Source organism: Globicephala melas, chromosome 3 (genome assembly GCF_963455315.2).
Source record: "Globicephala melas chromosome 3, mGloMel1.2, whole genome shotgun sequence".
NCBI lineage: Eukaryota > Metazoa > Chordata > Mammalia > Artiodactyla > Delphinidae > Globicephala > Globicephala melas.
In genome coordinates, this window is record NC_083316.1 from 165,970,383 (window position 1) to 165,988,618 (window position 18,236).

Here is an 18,236-nt window from a genome sequence, read left to right on the forward strand (position 1 = left end):
GAGCATTCCCATTTCTTGCTTTTACTTTGTTGTTATTTTGGGTTTGGGTCCTCTGGTTAGTTGATACATATGCTGAAAGAAAAAGAAATTCCTTTCTGGATTAGTTAACCAATGTGTACTCTACAATCAGTATCTGCAGGTTACAAAACAAAGTACTGCCTCACTGGTTACTACCCTTGTTTCTAGAAACATTTTGGTTTGTGGGTTTAGAGTGGTGAAACACTGCCATCTTCAGAGCGTATTTGGGAATTTAAAAGAAGGGTGTTCTACAGGTGTTTTTGTTTTTAGCCTTTGGAAAAATGGATCAAAGTAGCAGAAAATCCTAATTCAAATGGGCTAGAGAGATTACAAAATCATGATGATAAGGATCCTTTCAGATGTTTTGCTTCTCTTCTGTTTCTCTCTCTTTCTCTTTCTCTCTCTGTCTCTTGTAGCAGAATGCTTAAGAGTACTGATTCTGGAGTGAGATTGTCAGATTTTTAATCTCTTAGGAGCTGCGTGACCTTGGGCAAGTCATTTAATCCCTCTGTGCCTCCCTGTCTCGGTTTCCTCATCTGAAAAATCGCATCGTAACTCAGGTTCTCTGAAAAGCAGACACCAAAACAGACTAAGATGTGTGGATAAATGGGAAAAGGAGCTCTCAGCGCAGTGCTGAGAAAGTCTCTGTAAGGCCAATGGGGTGCCCCAGGGCAAAGAGTGCCTGTCAGAGGGGTCCTGCATTGGGCAGAAATGACCTGGCTCTGGTCCTCCCATCCATCAGGCTCAGATATTAGTTGGGAGCAGCCCAGGGACAACGTGGCTTTGGTGTGAACCCTGAAGCAGGTCTGAAGGTGCAGCAGCTGGAGGTGGTCAATTTATTGTATCCCCATGACAGGTTCTCAAAAAGGGAGATCTGAGCAGCGCATGACGGCTGAAAAAAGGGATAATGATATCTTCCTTATAGGGATGGTGAGAGGGTTAAATGAGTTAATACCTGAAAGCCCTTAGCACAATGCCTGGTGATTGAAGTGTGAATTTATATGCTTTTCTATCACATTGGGGAAGTAGTGCAAATTCCTATTTTATTCACTGTTTGTTTATCAGGAAGGGAGTTTGGATTTGGATCAAATGCTAAGCTGATGGCTTCTGTTTGTCCCTCCCCAGGACCACTCTCCATGCTATTTCACCATGTTCTCTGCCCACAAAGGCCGACCTATGTGGACTGCAACAGGCACCCTTGCCCTCTGGCTTCAGTGGGTTCTGACAGTAACGTTGCTCTTCATTGTCAAGGTGGAGACCTGGAAGGGTGGAGAGTGGGGAGAGGGAGGGCGGGGTAGTTATTCCCCTGGCTGATTTCTTGTGTTACCGAGTCCAAGCTCGTACTGCTCGCTGCATGGCAGGCCAAAATATCGAGAGATGAGTTGTTGGGTCAAGGAATAGCGACTTTATTCAGAAAGCCAGCAGACCGAGAAGATGGTGGGCTAGGTCCCAAAGAACCATCTTGCCCAGGTTTGGATGCTAGTTTCTTTTATAGAACAAAGAGTGGGAGGTGAGGAGGTAAAGTAAAAAAGGCAGTAAGTTGTTGCAAATATCAATATTTCTTGGTTCTGGCCAGATTCTTGAGGGGATGTGTTAATTTCTTCCTTCCTGCAGCCATTCACAGGTGGGCTGGTCAGGAGGTTTCCTGTGAGCTAAAAAAAGAGGTATAATAGTTTAGCTTCGTGCTCTTCACCTGGGAAGCAGGGTTCCCAGAGATGGGCCATTATGTATAATTTAAGCTTATAGGCAACATCCCTTTGTAATAGAATACAAAGGTTCTTCCCTATTACAACACTGAAGCTTACTCTTTGGTCTAAGTTGCTGCCTTTCTAGAAGCCATCCACCATGCCATGAAGATACTCAAGCAGCCCCAGGGAAAGGTCCATGTGGAGGGGAACTGGATTAATTCACTTCCCCCTTATTATGGTATGTGATTGCCATTTTCCCCACATCTTGGCCATTACATGATCTTATTAAACTTAAAAAAAATTCTCATTGATAAATGATGAAAGGAATTTTGGTGTTTCACTTTATAGTTTTCTTTTTACGAGAGCCATTTGAATTTTTTGGTGAACTGTGTGTTCTTAAAATTCGCCCTTTTCTCTCATGGATTCTTGGTCTTTTTCTTATTGCTTGGTAGGAGTTCTTTAATATTAATAAATTAGCCTTTGTGATGAGTTGCATTTCCCTCTGTCTTTTGTCTTTGCCATGTGGGGTCTTTTTGGTTTGTTTGTTTTAATGAACACAAATTACTTTTTAACTTGTGGCTTCTTGTTTGGTTGAGGGTGTTGGTTGCTGGTGTTTCTACCAATTCTTATTTTGGGACAAAGAGAGGAAGTATTCTGGGACTCTTGTTTGTCACTTAGGTTGGAGAACCTAGTGGGTTGCCTCTTGAACACTTGTTGAGATTCTGATCATCGCTGGGGATACTCACATCTTGTCTTGGGAAGACAAGAGAAGCAGGCTGGGGTGTGGTTTGGGTGAGGATGGTGTGGTGTTTCCTGGGTGTCCTTTCTTCTTTGGCGTGTAGGGGATTGGTTGTTCCTTTCGGGGGTTTCCATCATCATTTACGTTGGATGCATATGGATCGTTTGATGAAGTTCTTCTGTCTCTCATGTTGGGATAAGTGGGGGTGGGGTGTCATAGGCTGAGGCTCCTGCCATTTCTGGTCTGGAGATCTGGGGGGGGGGTTATTGCTTGGCGCTCTTATCTTTTCTAGTGTTGGGTGGACTTGACACAGTTACTGGCTGGAGATTCTCTTGTCTCTAGTTTGGGGACAAGTTTGGGGGCATTAGATGGGGCTCCACTTATCTCTGGTTGGGGGGCTGAAAGAGTCACTCTCTGGGACTCCTCTTGTCTGTATTGTTGGTATAGGTTGGGTGGGTTACTGGAGTGAGTTGCCCATTCTCTAGTGATGCAGGGAAGCTGAAGGAGTCCCTTCTGGGGCTGCTGTCATTTCTAGAATTTGAAGTGACTATGGGGTGCTTGTTGGAATTCCCAACATCTCTCATTTTGAAGGAATAGAGGTGTTGCTTGTTAGGACCCTGTCTTTTGTGCTTGGAGTGACTGGGGGATTGCTACCTGAGATCCTGTTGCCTCTAGTGTTGGGAGGGGACGGGTGGTCACTTCATAGGGCTTCTGTAAGCTCCAGAGTTGGATGCAGACTTTGAGCATCACCTTGTGGGCTTCCTATAAGCTCTAGTCTTAGAGGGTGAGCTGGGGGGTCACTTGCTGTGTCTCCTCCAACACCCCTAGTTTTGGGGGGTCGGTTCAATGAGACTTTAGAACATTCTTTTAAAAAATTTTAGATTTCCAAAGAAGTTATAAAACCACACAGGGTGTTTTATATGGTCAATATTTATTTATATTTACTCATGTTTTATGCTTCCTGCTGACCTCCATCTGGCTGCATCTTTTTATTTGTTTTATTTATTTATTTATGGCTGTGTTGGGTCTTCATTGATGCATGCGGGCTTTCTCTAGTTCTGGCTGTATCTTTTTGTTTGTTTATTTATGGCTGTGTTGGGTCTTCATTGATACGTGCGGGCTTTCTCTAGTTGTGGCGAGCAGAGACTACTCTTTGTTGTGGTGTGCGGGCTTCTCATTGTGGTGGCTTCTCTTGTTGTGGAGCACAGGCTCTAGGCACGTGGGCTTCAGTAGTTGTGGCGCGCAGGCTTAGTTGCTCCGCAGCATGTGGGATTGTCCCGGACCAGGGATCAAACCCACGTCCCCTGCATTGGCAGGAGGATTCTTAACCACTGTGCCACCAGGGAAGTCCCCTGGCTGCATCTTGACTGCAACTTTATGAGGGAGCCTGAGCTAGAACTACATAGCTCATCTGTTTCTGAACTTCTGGTCTACATAAATTGTGAGATTATGTCTGTTGTTTTAAACCAATAAGTTTTGGGGCTCATTTGTTACACAACAGATAATTTACACATCCAGCGAGAGTTCCCAAGATGTCTGAGGGATGAGAGGTCAGCAAACGCTTTCCCAGAGCCACTGCATTCATATCTACCTATTATGGATTCTCTTGTGCACAGAAAGGTAGGAGTTACTACTGAAAGATTTCCCACAATGATTACATCCATAGGGTTTTTCTCCAGTGCGAGTTCTCATGTGTTTCTTAACAGATGAGAGATTATTAAAGGCTTTCCCACAGTCACTACATTTATAGGGTTTCTCTCTATTATGTGTTCTCTTGTGCACTGTAAGAGAAAAGCTACTGCTGCAGGATTTTCCATAATCATTAAATTCACAGGGTTTTTCTCCAGTATGAGTTCTCACATGCTGCATCAGATGTGAGCTCTTCCTAAAGGTTTTCCCACAATCACTGCATTCATAAATTTCTCCCCCATATGGATTCTATTGTACCCAGTAAGGAAGGACCTCATGCTGAAGGCTTTCCACACTGATTACATTCATAATGATTCTCCCTTGTATGAATTCTCCTGTGCCTTTTGAGGATACATCTGGTGCGGAAAACATGAAAACACTGGTTACATGAATAGGGGTTTCTCCAGTGTGAGTTCTCACATGCAGTCTGAGGGATTATTGAAGGTTTTCCCACAGTCGTTGCATCCATAGGGTTTTTCCCCATTATGTATTCTCTTATGAACAGTGAGGTAGGATCTGCTGCTGAAGGATTTGCCACATTGATTACAATGATAGGGTTCTTCTCCAGTATGAATTGTCTTCTGCTGAGTAAGGTTTAATTTTATGCTGAAGACTTTAAAACACTGATTACATTCCTTGAGCTTCACTCCAAGAAGACGTTTCTCCTGTTGATTATGAGATGAATGACAACTATAATTTACAGTACTTTTAATATTCAATGCTATCATAGGAATTCTCCCTCCCAGGGACTCTGTTATATATAAAATTATTATAATTTGTGTGTTTGCTACACTGAGTGCTTGTATATGGTTTCTGCTAGTCTGAGTTCTTAGAAGCTAAAAAAGATAGATGTTTTGCCACATCAAAGCCTTTATCCTATTCACAGAGCATTTTCTGATAAGTTTAAGACTGATTTATGTTTGAAACACTCAATATCTGAGTCACATTTATGCAAACAATTACTTGTAGGAATGCTCAAAGAAAAAATAATTTTGGAGATAACTTATACTTTACTCCAAATTCACAACAGTTTCATGGTATCTCTCCAGAGGTAACATTTTCTCTTGGGAAAATGACTCTCTTGGTAACTTTGTGGCTCTTCTAATTTATGGCATCTTTCCACTGTGGAAAATCAGAACTCTTACTATTGTGATACCTTTAGATTGCTCTTTTCTAAAAACATGCTGCTTAGAAGTTAACCCTTTGGCTTTAAGTAGAACCTCCAAATGTGAAAAAAATTGAAAATAAATTTAAGTTGATGAGAAAAGAAAAGGTATAAAGCATATATTAGTGAAGGCAGACCCTTCACTAAGGGATTAGGGTTTTTTAGGAGGTTTGCAATAAGAGGGACATGGGTATGAAGTTTTAGGTATTCATCTGAAGCCAAAATAAGGTGTGAGATGATGAACAGAAAGTTAAAGAGAAAGGAAAAGAAAGTACACAAGGAAGCTCATACCAAATGGTCTTGGACTTGTCAGAAAAAAAGGGCATTTTACAGTGTTTCCCAGGACATTTCCTAATGTAATACTAAACTCCCAAGCCACGGGAGATATTCCTCACAAGGAGTCATATCTACCTTGTACTCACCTGGACAGGTGTCTGGGGTAATTCCTCTCTCCTCTGTCATCACTTTATCTTCTTGCTCCAATTTGGAGATCTGACTGGGTTTATCAATTTGATTACCAATATATGGAGAAAGCATACATGATATAGGGAGACTATGCAGGGGAAAACAGTGAAACTGAAGCCAACACTTCTGAAGATGAGCAGGCAGGAGCAATGGAATATTTATCCCTAAATTTGAATAATATAGTAACCACTTATCTTTCATAAAAAAAATGCAAGTGTCCTCAGTCAATATATCTAGGGTGATTTGGGGATAACTGGTTCCAGAAGCTCATGCACAAATTCAAATGCAGACTTAAAAGCCCCAAAACTTTTATCCATAGTCAGAGCATGGAATAGATCTTCAGTTCATAGGGAAGAGATTAGATTACCCATGCGGGTAGGGACCATATGTGTCTCATTCACCACTGTATTCCTAATTCCTAGCACAGACCTATGTACACAGAGGTGCTTAAGAAAAGACTTGTGAAATGAACCTATCTATGAAACAGAAACAGAATCATGGACATAGAGAACAGACTGGTGGCTGCCAAGGGGGATGGGGATGGGGGAGGAATGGAGTGGGAGGTTGGGGTTAGCAGATGTAAGCTTTTATATATAGAATGGATAAACAACAAGGTCCTACTGTACAGCAGAGAGAACTATATTCAATATCTTATGATAAATCATAATGGAAAAGGATATATATATATATATATAAAGAATGTATATATGTGTATAACTGAATCACTTTGCTCAACAGCAGTAATTAACATAACATTGTAAATCAGCTATACTTCAATAAAAAAAGAATTAAAAAAAAGACTTGTGAGAAGTGATGTCAGTAAAAATGGTGGAGCAGGGAACCCCCAGAGTCCAATACACCACAGAAAAACAGGAAATAAACTGGCAAAAACTGTCAGCATCAACTTTACTGAAAGTCTTGAAAGTTATCGTAAGTTTACAGCAATCAGGAAAATACTTAATCAAGACCAAAAGGTGAATCTGGTAAGAGAGCTTTGTGACATTTTCACTAACCCTGGCCTCATCACCTGCTCCTCACTTTGGCAGCCACACTGAAATCAACAGTCTGCGTTCCTAGTATTGGTGGGAGCAGAATGGATCTTGTGCTCAAAGAATTGTGGTTGTTTGTTTTGACCTATCTGGTGGCTCCTGAAGGATTGGCTCAAAGGGTTTGCTTTTATTTTGTCTAACTTCAAACTCTCCCAGGGCTGAGGTGGCAACAGGGAATGGAGGACCAGAGCATGGGCTGAACACATTTAAATGTATCAGCCACTGCTGCCTGGGGCAAGGGAAAATCATTGAAGCAAATGTAAGACTAACCAAAAGGTCTGGGAGCAAAAGTAGGGAATTAGATGCTTTGGGGAAAAAGGGCTTTGAAAAGCTCTCACATATTCCTAGGAATATAGAAGGCCATGCACATAGCCACAGCTGGGTACAGTTGGGTACATGTTCAGGAAAGACCTGAGAAGGCACTAAGACCTCACCTCTGATTGACCTTCAGGCTCTGCACAAGCAAGAAGTAAAGGCTAAAGCAGAGTTGTAAACTGCCTGTTTTGAAGGCATGGTCCTACATACACACAGAGACCATCTAAAAAGACTGAGAGTTTGGGGATTCCAGGTGTTTAAGGGAATCTATGACAAATCACTAGCTGACCATTAAGCTAACAGAATAGAGATTTCAGTGGCCACACACAACAAACACAGACATTACAAAATTAGTTCAGAAATGTCACCAAACGCCACCAACAGCAACAAGTAACAACAAGCCTTGGGGATGGGGGAATCTTTGATTTATGGAATTGCCATATTATAATATTCCAAATGTATAGTTTTCAATAAAATAATTATGAGGCATGCAAAGAAACAAAAAAAGCATGGCCCATTACAGGAAAAGAAAATTAATAGAAACTGTCCCGTGGGAAGGAACTTAGTAGACAAAGACTTCAGATCAGCTATTTCTAGTGTGCTCAAAGAGTTAAAGGAAACCACATTCAAAGGACAAAAGGAAACTGAATTCTCACCAAATATACACCATCACAAAGAGAGAGAAATTATAAAAAGGAGCCAAATAGAAATTTGGGAGTTGACAAGTACAACAACTGAAATGAAAATTCAGTAGAGCAGTTCATTAGCAGACTTGATCTGGCAGGAGAAAGAATCAATGAACCTGAAGATAGATCAATTGATACTGCCAAATCTGAAGATGACAAAAAAAAAAAAAAAAAAGGAAAACCAACAGAGCATAAGAAACCTTTGGGATACCATCAGACATCCAATATATGCATAATGGGATTCCTTTTATGCAGGAGAGACAGAGGAGACAGAGAAAGGGGAAGAAACAGTATTTGAAAAAAATAACGGCCCCAAAAATTCCCCAACTGATGAAAGTCATGAATCTACATATCTAAGAAACTTAAGAAACTCCAAACAGGATAAACTCAAAGAGATCCACACTGAGACATATAATAATCAAACTGTTGAAAGCCAAAGACAAAAAGAGTATCCTGAAAGCAGCTAGAGAGAAGAAACTCTTCATGTATAAGGGATAATCAATAAGATTAACAGCTGATTTCTCATCAGAAATCATGAAGGCCATAAGGCAGTGGAGCGACATATTCAAAGTACTGAAAGCAAAACAAAAAAACCTGTCACACAAGAACTCTATCTCTGGCAAAACTATCCTTCAAGAAAATGAAAAGACAATCCATAGAACTGAAAAAATATTTGTGGACCGTATATTTGACAAGGGTCCAGCATTCAGAATATATAAAGAACTCCTACAACTCAGCAACAAAAAGACAAATCAGTCCATCCCTCCCAAAATGGGCAAAGGACTTGAATAAATATTTCTCCAAAGAAGATATACAAATGACAAACAAGTATATGAAAAGATGATTGATCTCATTGTTCTCTAAAGAAATAAAAATAAAACCAACAATGAGATAGATACTACTTTGCACATACAAGGATGACTATAGTAATAAAAAAAAAAGAAAGAAAGAAGAGAAAAGAAAAATAAACAAGTGTTGGTGAGGATGTGGAGAACTGAAACTTTCATATATTGTTGTGGGAATGTAAATGGTGCAGCTACTATGGAGAACAGTTTGGAGGGTCCTCAAAAAGTTAGCAGAATGACCATATGATTCAGCAATTCCATTCCTAGGTATACGCTCAAGAGAACTGAAAACAAGTGTTCAAGCAAAAATTTATACGTGAATGTTTGCAGCAGCCCTATTCACAATAGCCAAAAGGTAGAGACAACTCAGATGTCCATCAGCTGATAAGTGGATACTCAAAAAGTGGTTTATATATACAACAGAATAACACTCAACCATAAAACAAAGAATGAATCCATGCTACAGGATGGCTGAACCTTGAAAACATTATGCTAAGCAAAAGAAGCCACACACAAAGGCCATGTATTATATGATTCCATTTAGATGCAATGACTAGAAAAGGAAAATCCATAGGGACAGAGAGTAAATAAATGGTGGCCAGTGGCTGGGGCTAGACACGATGATTATGGGGTTTATTTTTGGTGTGATAAAAATGTTCTGGAATTAGATAGTAGTGATGGTTGCCCAACACTGTGACATTACTAAAAGTCATTGAATTGTACATTTAAAAATAGTAAAATGGTGAATTTTTCTGATCTGTTAATGTTATATGAATTTTTTTTAAAGTCTTGTTACCTGAGTCATTAAATAAATGCAGGAATGATGTTAGGCTTACCGAGTGGTGCCAGGTTCCTGCAGTTCTCCAGCACCACATCTTTATACAGTGTTCTGTGAGAAGGGTCCAACAGTGCCCACTCTTCCTGGGTAAACTGTCTGGCCACATCCTTGAAGGTCACAAAGTGCTAAACCATCACTAACATCATGGCTAGCCAAGGACCACCTTCACCAAAGTTGAGAGGAAAAGGGCCGAGGATGACAGAACTAGGGATGAGAAACCCAAAGCACAAGTTGTGTAGACTGGGTTCTAAGCTCTGCTCTCATTTGCTTCTCAGCTCAGCCCTCAACGCTCACCTCCTGTCTACTTGTGCCCACTCCCAAGGTTCAATGCATCTCTAACATGCAGGTGATTTTCATTTCCTTTGAGAAAAAAAATGTGTGAGCTCCTGCAATCTTATTTCCCTCAATCTTCAAGTTTGAGCATAGGCCTGGGATACTGTCAAAATCAGAGAAACACTTGGTAAATGAATGAATGATTTCTCAATGGTCATCATCAATTTCTTGAGTTTAGGACACAGTCAAGTCTTTGCTTCAAAACTCTCAGCAGAACACGGTGTAGACAGTGACCCTGGAGGAAGCTCTACATTGCAGTAAATGCTGACATATGCTAACACTGTTTGGGTTGCCCCAAACCCTCCATCAGATGCCCGAAGACCTGATTTGGCTCTGATCCTGCAGGTCATTGAAGGATAACAAGTCCAACTTCTGGTCAAAGGAATAATGATTTGGAAACAGGAATATCTGACTCACCTGTAACCAGTCTGTCAGGAGGCCATTAGCCAACCCTTCCTCCTCTGTGCATCCTTTCTGGTGAGAGGCTGGGTATAGGGAAGACTGAGCTGGAGAAGAAGAAATGTCCCAAGAATCCAGGCTTGCCCCCTGTTCTCACACTCACAAATCTGGAGGCTCCCCCACCTACTTGTGATTGACTGTATCCCCAACACACACACACACACACACACACACACACACAGAGCTTTCATAAGAAACCAGAGCACAGCCCTGCCTCACCCACAGCCAGAAGAGAGGGCCAAGCGTCTTAATGCACTCAAGGAAGAGATTATCATTCCCATTTCACAGATGAAGAAACTGAAGTTCGAGGGATATCATTGTTATTTTATCAAGTTTATAGAAAGAATCAGAGGTACAATTCAAAAGCTTCTGCACATTCACCACCAAGGTGACATCTCCACAGACACTCAAATCACCACAAAGTCCCAAAGCCCTGAACCACATAATCAGGTACCAGAAACCTCAGGGCTCCTGCGTCTCCACTCCTACCTCACCTGCTCAGCCCCCTGCCCTGCATGTGCTCTGTGGTGCAGGGGCCTTAAACGCCTGGGCTGTGAGGATCCCACAACTCACCACAAGTGGGGGATACAACCATGGTCGCCATCCTGTGATTCAGACGGTACGTTTTCCTGAACAACAGGGAGCAGAACAAGGACGATCCTCCTCTTATCCCCACAGTGCACTCAAGACAGGGCTCTGGGATAAACGGGAAAATATGAAGTCTTCACAGCCTCTCTTCCTCTCCAGTTTACTGAGGATGAATCTTTCTCAGCCTGTCTGTCATGTCCTCCTTCAAACTGTACTATATTTTAATACTGGGTCTTTATTTTGCTTAGCAGGTGATGAGCTCAGGATCACGTGATGGCAAAACGCGTCTGCCTCTGCCCACAATGGTAGCTACTTCTCCATCCACCTTAAAACCTCGCCTGTGCTGTGTCTCAGGGCACATTCTTCCCATCTATGTGGTTGTCACAAACACACTCCCAGCTACACTCCCTCATGTGTTTGTTTTGAGTGACTAAGGTTTGGGATAATTTTTCATGCAGCAATAGATAATGAATACAGCCTCACTTTTAGTAGATGATCCTGCATCTCAAACCAGGGCTTGAACCTGTGTCCCCCACATTGGCAGGTGGGTTCTTAACGACTGTGCCACCACGGAAGTCCCTCAATGAAGTATTTTTGGTAGTGAAATAAATCTATCCTAAGAGCAGTTTTCTTTCCAGTTACCACCCAGTCTCTCTCCCTCATCAGCCAAAGTTTTTTTCACTTTATCTCATTTTCTCCCCTATTGCTCACTCAACACAGTACATTCTGGTTTTCTGGTTTCTACCAACAACAATCCAACGACAATGTCCTTGGTAGACTCCCTGGTGATATTATTCTAGTAACACAGATGCAGACTGCAACTATACTGATACTATTTCTTATCTATCAGATCAAGAAAAATCCTTTATTGAAAAGTCTGTCTGGAAGGGCACTCTCATACCCAGCTGGGGTACAACTCCTACAGAAGGAAATTTGTCACCATCAAGAAAAACTGCAAAACCTTTTACTTTTTTCTCCATCAATACCACTTCTAGGACTTTATCTCAAAGACACAGAGATAGTAAAAGACACGTGTAAGACTATTTAATGTGGCATTATTTATAACAGCAAATGACTAGAAATGACACAAATGACCATCGATAGGGAACTGGTGGAATAAACTATGGGATATCCACATAATAAAGAATCATGTGACCATTAAAATATAAGCATATCTCTAGGTATTCATAGAGATAATTTTCCCCAGTAAATATAAGGGGGGAAAATCAAGGTACAAAACACTGTATGGAATGTTTCCTTTTTATAAGGGAAAGGCCAGGAGATATCTCTCTCACACACACACAAACACACCCCTACCTGCTTATACAGGTAGATGCAAAAGACATGCTGAGAGGATAAAACAAACGTATGTAAATGGTAACCAATAAGGGAAGAAGAATAACTGAGGAGACAGGAATTGAATCTAGACTTCCCTGAACACGTTTTTTTATATGTTTTTGACTTTGGAACTATATTTTAAAAATACAACTGTAATCCTCAAAACTGAAAACAAATAACTAAATGAGCCTAATTGCACATCAACTTGGAAACAGGATTACAACACAGTTTGAAAAAGAATGCTTTCACCTGACTTTCAAACAAAGCACATTGCTAATTCAGCCAGTTTCCTACTGATGGACGTGTGAATTGTTTCTCATCTTTTGCTGCTGCAAGTAATACTCCCATGAATAAACTCGTGTGTATATGTTGTTTTGTACTTTGGGAGGTCTATGTTCAGAGTATCTTTCCAGAAGTGAGACTGCCAGGTAAGAACAGCAAAATTTCTGAGTGTAATTTGTTATATATACTGAGGGAAAATATCATTAACTAAATAAATTAATGTTATTAGGAACCGATATTTTTAATATAACATATAAGGGATTAATATAAAATCAAAGAAGAAAAAAACCACTGTGAAGTTAAATTTCAATTAGAAATATCATCTTAAATTCATGATTAAAAATATATATAGGGCTTCCCTGGTGGCGCAGTGGTTGAGAGTCCGCCTGCCGATGCAGGGGACACGGGTTCATGCCCCGGTCTGGGAAGATCCCACATGCCGCGGAGCGGCTGGACCCGTGAGCCATGGCCGCTGAGCCTGCGTGTCCGGAGCCTGTGCTCCGCAACGGGAGAGGCCACAGCAGTGAGAGGCCCATGTACCGCAAAAAAAAATATATATATATATATATATATATATATATATATATATTTCCTAGCTATATCCAGTGGAGAGGTCCTAGAAGCAATGATACTCCATCTGCCCCCACCCTCACCCCATTTAAGGGACCAGCTTGCACGCCCTCCATCCCTCTCTGGGAGCGAGCAAGGGAACTGATTACTTGTTTTCTCTCCCTTGAGTCCCAAAAAGCCTTGCCTCAATTCCTCGTCTGACCTCTTATCGATTTCTATTGATTAAAGAGTCCAAGGGCCCTGGTCGGCAACAGAACCTGTCGTTATAAGTTGCACATAATACTCACCTGGTCACATAGAAAACCACAGAGCAGCGAGCACAGGTAGAACTTGAGGCTATTTTCAAAACAAGCTTGAGCTCCAGAGATGAGTTTCTTGTCTGGGAAAAAAAAAAAGTACAAATATTGCTTTTGAGGCTTTTCATAGCGAGTAATACAGTTATTGGATAGAAAGACCCCCTCCCCCCATTCACCTTTTGTGTGTGTACGTACTGATTTAACTGTTGACCATGGCTGGGTTTTCCTGAATCCTAGCCAGCCATTTGCTCCCCAAGTGGAGAAGACAGCGTCACATTGTGTGCATTTGACTTGCTCAACTCATTTGGCTGCACAGAGATTTTATGGCGACTCCGGACACTTTAAACATAGCTTGTCACTCTGGGACCCTATACGTGACTCAGCTGAATTGCAAACAATTTCCACAGTTCATTCAGGACTTTGGAGCATTTAAGGCTCTTGAGCTGGGTTTCCCAACCTGGGCGCTGCTGACAATTGGGGCTGGAAAATTCCTTGTCGTGGGGGCCGTCCTGTGCACTGTGGAAGGTTGAACATCATCCCTGGCCACCACGCCCTCTCTCCTTCCCAGTTTGCGACAACCCAAAGCATGTCCAGACATGGCCCAAAGTACCCTGGGGTAGGGATGGGGCGCAGAATGGCCCATAGGTGAGGGTGATGCGGGAGACTCTCTGAGGAGGTGGCAGCGCGTCCTGAGCTGGTTGAAAACAACAGCTTCTCCAACCTGAGGGAATGACCTGAGGCCCCAGGGGAGGTATGGGGGCTCCGGAGCCGGTGACCGGGGGCTGCGTGCGACCCATGCCCCCTCCCCGAACTCCTATCAGAGCCCTCTGCCCGGCCGCCCGCCGCTCACGGAGTCCTGCCCGCCATTCGGGCTTTGGCTAGGACATCCCGACACCAGGAGACCAGCTGCCCTTGTCGAGACTCCAAGCTCCCACCCCCGCGCCGGCCCAGCCCCTGGCCCCTACCCCGACGCCATCGCACTTCCGCTTCCGGTCTCGGCTCTTGCTGAGTGTGCTGGCGGGGGCGGCTCCTGCGCATCCCAGCCTCTGGACGAGGCCTTTTAGTTTGCTTAGTTTGTACAAGGTTGGGCTGTGGGCTGGGTCAGCTGTGGGGTGGGATCCACCTGGGAGTGACTGTGCTGAAGAGGGACGCCGTGGGCGGGGACCAGGCTGTGGGTGGCCCCCGGCCCGATGGGCGTGGCTCTCCAGGGGCGGAGCTGGGAGCGGGTGGCAGGTTTCCTAGACGAATGTGTGGCAAGGATAAGGCTAGGGTGGAGTGTGGGATGGGATGGGGCTCTTTTCTACATGGAAAGTAGAAGGAGGGAAACTTACACCGTGCAAACACTGATTTAAAAAAAAGCCAAGTGTCTATACTAATGTCAAATAAAATGGTTTACCGATCAAAGAAAATTACTAGTGACTAAGGGATGATGTACCGTGAAAAAAGGGTCAACCCATCAAGAAGACGGTAATTGCAACAGAACGTCAGTATACATGTATTAAAAACTAATATTACTGAAAGGAGAAATAGACAAATCCAAAATTACAGCTGGGAACTTCCACACCCCCTCTCAACTTCTCCCTCCACAACTGATAGTATTATTAGAGAAACAAGAATAGACAAGTACCGAACAATGCCATCACACAACAGTATCAATTGACTTTTTTTTTGTTGTCGATGTGGACCATTTTTTAAGTCTTTACTGAATTTATTACAATGTTGCTTCTGTTTTATGTTCTGGTTTTTTGGCTGCGAGGCATGTGGGATCTTAGCTCCCCCACCAGGGATGGAACCCACACCCCCTGCACTGGAAGGCAAAGTCTTAATCACTGGACTGCCAGGGAAGTCCCTCAATTGACTTTTGTAAGCCACTCAGTTGACGTTTGTAGGACACGTCACCCAACATCACACATTCTATTCAAGCACCCATGGAGTATTCACTAAGATAGATCATATTCTGGGTCATGAAATAAACTTCAATAAATTTAGAAGAATTGAAATCATACAGAGTATGTTCTCTGACCGTATCTCAAATTAATTTTGTCTGGAAAATCAGCAAACAATTGGAAATGTACACATTTGTAAATATCCATGGTTCAGATGGGAACTCTCAAAGGAAATAAAAATAAACAGAACCAAGTGAAAATGAAGATACATGTCAAAATTGGTGAGATGCAGCTAAAACAGTGACAAGAGAAAATTTACAATACTAAATATGTATATTAGAAAACAAGAAATGTCTCAAATCAGTAATCAAAACTCCCACCTCGGGAAATTAGAAAAAGGAAAAGAGCACTATAAGCACAAAGTAAGCCAAAGAACAAAAGTCAATGACCTCGAAAACAAATACAATTTATATGGACATGAAAAGGATCATGAATATCCAAGGTGTTCTTAAAGAAGTAACGTGGAGAATGTATACTGCCAGATATCGACTTAGCATAAAACTACAATAGTTTAGAGTGTGTGGCTTGTGTGCAAAGATAAAAAAGATGGAACAGAATATAGAGTCTGCAAATACACATGCTGATAAATGGAACTCTGGCTTATGTCAAAGATGCCACTGCAGAGAAGTAGACAGAGGACAGTCTTTTAGTCAGTGGTGCATAACTAGATATTTATATTAAAAAAAGAAGCATAACTCCTATTTCACAATATGCATAAAAAATCAATTTGCAGTGGATTTAAGATCTAAAGGTAGAACGTAAAACACAAAACCTTAGAAGATGTCCAATATCTCCATTGTGGGAAGCAAAATATAAAAAAAATTTTTTAACAGGAAATCAAAAGAACTAACCATGAAAGAAAAGTACCAAACATTTATTTTATTTTTTCCACAATATTTTTAATTTAATAAATTAAAAGGCAAAGACTAACTGTATCTCACAATCTTAACAGGTTTGGTGGAACCCTCCCTGGCGGTGGCTGGATTAGAAACATCAAGAGACCCAGCTTTCTTCTCCTTCTGGGATCCCTATTATGTGTAGATAGGCATGCTTTATATAACCCATAGTTCTGTTATATTGCTTTCATTTAAAAAAATTTAGCTTTCTGTCTGCTGTTTTGATTGGGTTAAAGGGGGTTGGGGAAGGGAAGGATTGGGAGTTTGGGATTAGCAGACACAAACTATTATATATAAGATGGATAAACAATAAGGTCCTACTGTACAGCACAGGGAACTATATTCAATATCCTGTGTTAAACTGTAATGGAAAAGACTATGAAAAAGAATATATATACTGTATGCATAACTGAATCATTTTGCTGTACAGCAGAAATTAACACAACATTGTAAATCAACTTAAATTGAATAAAATTTAAAAAAAGAGAGAGAGACACAGTTTTGCCTGTCTCTGCAGGCCTGGCCTACGGTGGGCTCAGTCTTGCCATGGTCAGAGTTTCCAATTTCCCAGAAGTACCAAACATTTAAAGGTTCATAAAATAAAGAGGCTACAATATAGGAGTTCCAGAGAGACGTACGTGAGATAGGAATAATACAGAGAAATTCGAGAAATGAAAACACTCAGAAAGTAGAGTCTTAAAGGCACAGCTGTCAGCTGGACAGTGAAGTGAACACTGCACAGTGAAGTAAAATGAGGATTAAAAAGAAAAACTGTTGAATTTGGCTTAATAGAAATTGTCGACATCCTTGACAGCACGGATTGGGTGGTGTAGTTGGAACAGACCAGATTTCAGTGGGTTGAGAAAAGAATGGGGCGTGGGAGAGAGGAATATTTGAACAGTAACAATCCTTGCAAATGTTTGCCTTGAAGATTAGCAGAGAAATGGGGAAACAGCTATGGAGAAAGACTTTGGGTTTAGGAAGGACAGATTTTATTTTATTTTTTATTTTTTGGCAGGGGGTCCCAAGGAGGATGAGTCCAGGGAAGTGTTTATTATTATTATCATCATTATTATTCTCTTATTGCATTAAATTATGAGACTCAAGGTATGTGGCATTAGAAATACACTGGATTGAGAGAAACCTATAAATAAACAAATAACAACTAAACAACATAATAAGGCATCTGTACTTAAAAATCACTATGGGGGCTTCCCTGGCGCAGTGGTTATTTTTATTAATTAATTTTATTTTAAAAATTTTTATTAATTTATTTTTTAAAACATCTTTATTGGGGTATAATTGCTTTACAATGGTGTGTTAGTTTCTGCTTTATAACAAAATGAATCAGTTATACATATACATATGTTCCCATATCTCTTCCCTCTTGCGTCTCCCTCCCTCCACCCTCCCTATCCCACCCCTCCAGGCGGTCACAAAGCACCAAGCTGATCTCCCTGTGCTATGCGGCTGCTTCCCACTAGCTATCTACCTTACGTTTGGTAGTGTATATATGTCCATGCCTCTCTCTCGCTTTGTCACAGCTCACCCTTCCCCCTCCCCATATCCTCAAGTCCGTTCTCTAGTAGGTCTGTATCTTTATTCCTGTCTACCCTAGGTTCTTCATGACATTTTTTCTTAAATTCCATATATACGTGTTAGCATACAGTATTTGTCTTTCTCCTTCTGACTTACTTCGCTCTGTATGACAGACTCTAGGTCTATCCACCTCATTACAAATAGCTCAATTTCATTTCTTTTTATGGCTGAGTAATATTCCATTGTATATATGTGCCACACCTTCTTTATCCATTCATCCGATGATGGGCACTTAGGTTGTTTCCATCTCCGGGCTATTGTAAATAGAGCTGCAATGAACATTTTGGTACATGACTCTTTTTGAATTATGGTTTTCTCTGGGTATATGCCCAGTAGTGGGATTGCTGGGTCATATGGTAGTTCTATTTGTAGTTTTTTCAGGAACCTCCATACTGTTCTCCATAGTGGCTGTACCAATTCACATTCCCACCA

The 18,236-nt window shown here is 41.5% G+C and overlaps 1 pseudogene; it reads right to left on the reverse strand.

Annotated features, from left to right (window-relative positions):
• Positions 1-2,933: 2,933 nt before the first annotated feature.
• LOC115865113 (zinc finger protein 558-like) lies at positions 2,934-14,491 on the reverse strand (annotated as a pseudogene).
• Positions 14,492-18,236: the final 3,745 nt, after the last annotated feature.